We start from the raw sequence: 6,861 nt of genomic DNA, 5'->3' as shown, positions 1-6,861 counted from the left end.
CGAAAAGAAAAGGGAAATTATACGCTGCTTTTGTGGATTTAAAAAAAAGCGTTTGATTCAGTAAATCATCTTAAATTATGGGAGTGTCTGCACGATGTAGGCTTGGGTGGAAAGATGATTAGAGCACTTAAGGGAATCTATGCCTCCGTGAAAGCGTGTGTGAGATGTAATGATAACATTTATACAGAATATTTTGATTGTCCTAACGGAGTTAAACAAGGTTGTATATTAAGCCCTCTATTATTTTCCTTTTTCATCAATGAACTGTCAAATGATGTTTCATCACATGGGAAACACTGCGTACAATTATTTCCTGACATGTTTGAAATATTATTATTATTGTTTTGCCGATGATGTTATTCTTGTCTCTGACACAACTGGTTTACAGAACCAACTTAATATTCTTGAAAAGTTTGCAGATTCACATGGATTAACGGTAAATTTAGATAAAACGAGTGTTGTTGTATTTAGACGAGGAGGGCGGTTATCTGTTCATGAGAAATGGTTCTATAAAGGCAAACGTATTTCAACCGCCAACTCCTATAGATATCTTGGGTTTGTATTCTCATATACATCAAAGATGAACCAATGTGTTTCAGATCTAGCATCAAGGGGTAAACGAGCTTTAATGGAAATATTTCGCAATCTACGGAAGATTGGTTTTGTTGACACTTCAGTTTTCTTTAAAATATTTGATACTCAGATTCAACCTATTCTTTTATATGGTGCGGAAATATGGGGTGTAGACAGCTTTGAAAAAATAGAACAAGTGCATATTATGGCTTGTAAGAAGTTTCTTAACGTTGGTTTGCAAACACCAAATGCTATTGTGTATGGGGAATGCGGTCGGTACCCACTACGTGTAAATACTATGTGTCGTTCTGTAAAGTATTGGCTAAAAGTGATTGAAATGGACGATGATAGGATACCAAGAAAATCTTATAATATGCTTGTATATAACGACAAGTGTGGTCGCCATAACTATGCTTCTTCTATTCGTTCCATATTATTTTCTCACGGATTTGGAGTAGTTTGGCTCAGTCAAGCTGTTGGCGACAAACCATCATTCATGAATAGTTTTAAAAAACGTTTTGATAAATATGTTCTACCAATCATGGAATAGTACTATCAAGGATAGTTCTAGGTACATTCTGTATAAAGAATTTAAAAGTCTCCTGGAACCAGAAAAATACCTTTCCATTATTACTGAAATAAAGTATCGAAATGTTTTGATAAGGCTTAGAGCCGGGCTACTAAGACTTAAGGTAAACGAAAGTAGATGGGCTGATATTGACTTACGTTTACGACTCTGCCCCCATATGTGAAACAAGTATAGAGAATGAATATCATTTTACTTTAGAATATGAATATTACAACGATATTAGACAACTGTATTTACCAACAACATTTTGCCATAATCCAAATATGCATAAATTTAAAACGCTACTGTCATCTTCGTGTAAACAATTACTTGGAAAACTATGTAAATACCTGTATTACAGCTATGAAAGAAGACGTAATTATGAAAAGCCTGTAAATCTGTAAATTTGTACCTGACATTACCTTTTTCAACCTGACATTACCACACTATTTCAAATGTATGAATTGTATATGGGCCAGTGGCCCTAGTACACTTACTTACTTTGGAGATTTAACGTGCGCTTTCCGACTGATGCGTATTTCGCACACGGGCCCGGCCAGGCCATTTAATGTGTTTCCGAAAGGGGCGAGGGTGGTCTGTGCAACCCAAGAGGGGGCTTTAGGGGTTGCTTATATAGAATTTGGGAATTTTGAGATTTGGAATAGATGCCGATGGGGTTGGGGAGGAGAACTAAGGGAGCTGGGTATGGTGGATGTTTGTTTGTTTATGTGATTTTGATTTGGTAGGTTATTATGGTTTTAGATGCGTTTTATTAGTTCCGTTTTTATTAAGAATACGCCTAAGGCCTTGAAGTTTTCTAGTTTATTTTGTGGGTTTAGTATTGCTTCTAGAGTGAGAGCCTTGTTTAGATTGAGGGTGGTTTGTAATGCGGTTCGATGTGTTAGGTAGTGTGTGCAGTGGATGAGTGCGTGTTCTGGGGTTTCTGGTTGTTTGCAGTGTGGGCAGTTACCTGTAGTGTGTTTTTTAAGTTTTTTTAGGTGGTTATTTAGGTTGGTGTGTCCTGTTTGGAGTTTAGTGATTACTCTGTCGATTTTTTTTGATGGATGGAGAATTTTTGGTTTGGTTAGTGGTTTGCTGAGCACTCTTTTGATTTGGCTATTTGAGTTTAGATATAGGTTATGCCATTTTTTTGTGATTTTTTGTTTGTTTACACTTTTAATTTCTGATTTTGAGATGGGTAAGTTTAAGCTTATTTCTGGGATTTTGAGTGATAGTTTAGCTGCTTTATCGGCGTTTTCATTACCGTATATTCCTACGTGGGCGGGTATCCACAAGAAGGTTATTTGTTTGCCTGCTTTTGTTAGGTCGTTGGAGCTTTTAAGTATTTGATTTATTAATTTAGGTCGGTTTTTGGTATTTTTGTTTTGGAGGGCTTGTAGTCCACTTAGGGAGTCAGTAAGTATTAGGATTTTTTGGTTGTTTTTGGATTCTTGATTGTGGAGGGCTGAGGCCATGCCCATTAGTTCGGCCGTGAATATTGATTGGTTATTTGGGAGTCGGAAGGATTGTGTGGTTTTAGTTGGTTGTGTGGTATGGACTCCGAAACCCGTGTGTTTGGAGGTCGGATCTGAGGATCCGTCCGTGTAAATGTGACACCAATTTGGCCAATTTTTGTGTATGTATGCTAGTGTGGTAGTTTTAGCTATGTTTGGGTCGGTTTGTTTATTTATTTGGCTAGCTAGTGTTGTGTCTATTTTGGGTATTTTAAGTTTAGGGGTGAAGATATTTGATTGTTTGCAGTTTTGTTTAAGATTTTTAATTTGGTGTTCATTTAGGTAGTTTGTTATTCTTTGGGATATTGGGGTAAGTAAGGGGTGTTTACGAGCTAGAGCTTGGTTTTTGGGGCTGATGTTTTGGTTTATTAAGTTTTGGATGAGAGGGTTTGATTGGGACGCGGCCCAGAAATTTAAGCTTAGCTGTTCCCTGCGTAGACTTAGTGGCATTTCTCCTGTTAAGGCCTGAAGTGAGGTGTAGGAGGTGCCATGTTGGGTGCGTGTAATGAGTTTGAGAGCCTGATATTGTATTGAGTCAAGTTTTTTAGATAGAGAGTTGTTTAGGGTGTTGTATATGGCGCAGCCGTAGTCTAGTTTTGATCTAATTAGGGATATGTAGAGAGAGAGGAGAGTATCTTTGGAGGCTCCCCAGTTAGAGCCAGTTAGGCATCTTAGGGTGTTTAGGTCTTTACTGCATTTAGTTGTTAGGTTTTGGATGTGAGCATCCCAGGTGAGATGTTCATCGAAAATAAGTCCTAAGAATTTGGTTTGTTTTTGAAATTTGATTGTTTGATTGTTTAGCTGGAGGATTGGGGAGGCGGGTTTCATGTTTTTATGTTTGAATACTATTCCTGTTGTTTTTTCTGTGTTAAGGGAGAAGCCCCATTTGTCAGCCCATTGTTGTATTTTATTAAGAGATTTTTGGAGTAGATTTTTGGCCATTTTCATGCTTTTAGTGCGGATCCAGATGGCTCCATCATCCGCGAATTTTGATGTGTTTACTTTAGGGGATAGACCCTCGAATAGATCGTTTATCATTATATTGAAGAGGGTGGGGCTGAGGATACTGCCCTAGTACAAATAAAGACTTCTTCTTCACTATTTGATAGTGATTTATCATCACTATTTGATAGTGATTTATCATCACTATTTGATAGTGATTTATCATCACTATTTGATAGTGATTTATCATTACTATTTATTAGTGATTTATCATCACTATTTAATAGTGATTTATCATCACTATTTGATAGTGATTTATCATCACTATTTAATAGTGATTTATCATCACTATTTGATAGTGATTTATCATCACTATTTGATAGTGATTTAATTACACTTGCTCATGATACAGTCAGTCGTACAATGGACAACGTATTGTGACTATGGAAATGATTTTGTCGCTTGTTTAAGGGACAAAACACACCGTATGACTTTCAACATGCCCATTGCGGTAGTATATAGGCAGTGGCAATGGAGAAGACAAACAATAAATGATACCTCGTTCGTTCTTCGAGGCCACGGGAACATTTTCGAGTTACCCGTACAACGAGATAAACCGAGTGTGATAATTGATTCTGACAGGATTCTGTAGAGGTAGGAGAAAGACAATGTATTCAGCGATATTCGAATTAATCGAGTTCGAACTGCATCGATTTCACTTTATATAGAGAACATGGGGCGAACTGCTAGTCAGAATAACGGCACAATCTTCACGCTTGGCCAGTTGGTTATCGTTTCGTATTAACAGTCATTTGGACTGCTCCGATCATGTGACAACTTGGCGAAGAACCACTTCATATTTTAGTGGTATGGGTCAGTTCGAATTGACATCAGGAAATTGTTTCATTTGGAAATCCAAATGGAAAGTGTTTCGGCGGATAATCATGACAGCATATTCTCTTGCATTGTCATTTTATATTTGTCTTCTTCTTCAATTTAATTTCTGATTGATTGGTGATGTAGAAGTTCGCTGATGTGAAAAAATTCTGGTAGGTAAGTTCGGAAAAAGGTAAACTAAAAAACCCTGTACCACATTATGTATTTATCTTCAAAACGTTATCTGAATATTTGAGTGAGTGAGTGAGTGAGTAAGTTGGGTTTAACGCCACTTTTAACAGTATTCCAGTTATATCGCGGCGTGTCAGCTTAATGTGGGAGGAAAGCCCGAAGTGGTGCAGGTCTCAGACGTTTACCACTTCAGTGAAACCCACGAGCACGGGTATGGTGCTGACAAACCTAGAAACATAATCGGGGCGAACCGGGATTCGAACCTACAATCATAGGTTTCTGGCGTGTCCAAGGGACGCAACTCTGCACAGCGAATCGCGGCGCCTTAGACGACTGGGCCACCCGTGCCCCCTCCACCTGAATGGAGACAAGTGAGGCCGTCTCATAGTTTCATATTAATTCTATGCAGATTCAGAGTGACAAAACACTCTCCACAAGAGCGATGACTTCCATATCTAGTTGTAAGCTTTTCCATTATGTCGACAACACTCCAGCAGTTCCAGCCCTTTGTGTTTACATTTCACAACTTTTGAGGTACAATCGGCCATGTTCTTCCCCCACTGATTTCAGACCCGTGAAGATTCCGGGGTAGAATAGGTCTTCAGCAACCATGCCTGCCGTAAAAGGTGACTATGCTTGTCGTAAAAGGCGACCAACGGGATCGGGGGGTCAGGCTCGCTGACTTGGTTGATGCATGTCATCGATCCCAATTGAGTGGATCGATGCTCATGATATTAATCACTGGAGTGTCTGGTCCAGACTCGATTATTTACAGACCCCCGTCATATAGCTGGAATATTGCTGAGTGCGGCGTAAAACAGCAAACCAACCAACACACTGATTTCAACGAACGTACGACTTTTGCTCAGAATATTGCTGAGCGCGGGGTTAAACAACAAACAGGCCTATTAACATAAATACGTGTGTTCTTCAAGTCAGTCATGCGTGAAAACCCCAACTTCCTGGAAAAGTGAGATGTGCATGGATAATTGTTATGTTTCCGGGCCATGGTTTATGTCGACTTGCGATAAATTACAATCCCATATGATCATCGATTTGTTTATAAGAGCTCCAGTCGTCGGTGTTTACATTTCTGACCTTTTGGGCACGATCGAGTTTGCTAGTTTTTCCCAGATGTCAAAGGTTGATCAGGGTTAAAACATTCAAGGCCTCAGTAAGGCTTTCAACATTTATTATGACAGACATGGGAAGGACATTTGCAAATTTGACACATCAGTGACAAAAGGTGAGGTGAGGTGAAATGGGGTTTAACGTCCAAGATTATTGCACTTATATAGCGACGTGCATGTACGTGTGTGTGTTTGTGTGGCTGCTTGTACTAGTCCGGACTGATGCCGATTTATAGTGCTAGCACACTGAGATACCATGCCGCAGTTTAACATGAATACCCCACTGACTCCGAGCCGACCAGTCCCTGTTTTAGCCCCTTAATGCCGAGCGCCAGACAGGTTAACAACAAGTACCATCTTTTAACGTCTTTTGGTATGACGCAGCTGGGGATCGAACCCCAGACGCTCTACCATTAGACCACGGAGGCGGTCCCCAGTGACAAAAGAGATGTCCAGGTGATCAATTGACTTACTGTATGATTGTCAATATAGAAGCTGGCGAGTAAGTAAGAACACGTCAAACTTTATGGAAAACAACTTCTGGTTTATTGCATACAGCGGATCTCTATATCTTCAAAGAGGACTTTAACAAAATATAACTCTCAGAAGCTATAGAAATCCCCCGTCAAAAGCTTGGATAAACGGAGATCAAGAGTGTTAACATCTCGTCTGCTTCTGAAGATCTCATCCAGCAATAGACTATTTTTATGAGAATCAATCAGCTTATCACAACTGTTTTTTACAATCCTTTTCATTCTTATCCTTACTGTACGCCAGGCTTCTTTACCTGTGTGTTTCATTACCTGTGATTTATGTGTTATCCTTACTGTACACCTGGCTTCTTTACCTGTGTGTTTCATTACCTATGAGTTATGTGTTATCCTTACTGTACACCTGGCTTCTTTACCTGTGTGTTTCATTACCTGTGAGTTATGTGTTATCCTTACTGTACACCTGGCTTCTTTACCTGTGTGTTTCATTACCTGTGAGTTATGTGTTATCCTTACTGTACACCTGGCTTCTTTACCTGTGTGTTTCATTACCTGTGAGTTATGTGTTATCCTTA

The 6,861-nt window shown here is 39.3% G+C and overlaps 1 pseudogene; it reads left to right on the top strand.

Annotated features, from left to right (window-relative positions):
- Positions 1-447: 447 nt before the first annotated feature.
- On the top strand, positions 448-1,550 carry LOC139450752 (uncharacterized; annotated as a pseudogene).
- Positions 1,551-6,861: the final 5,311 nt, after the last annotated feature.

The sequence above is a fragment of the Haliotis cracherodii genome, unplaced genomic scaffold, assembly GCF_022045235.1.
Source record: "Haliotis cracherodii isolate W230 unplaced genomic scaffold, xgHalCrac1.p SCAF_8, whole genome shotgun sequence".
In the NCBI taxonomy this organism is placed as follows: domain Eukaryota; kingdom Metazoa; phylum Mollusca; class Gastropoda; order Lepetellida; family Haliotidae; genus Haliotis; species Haliotis cracherodii.
This window is presented reverse-complemented; position numbering and strand designations above follow the sequence as displayed.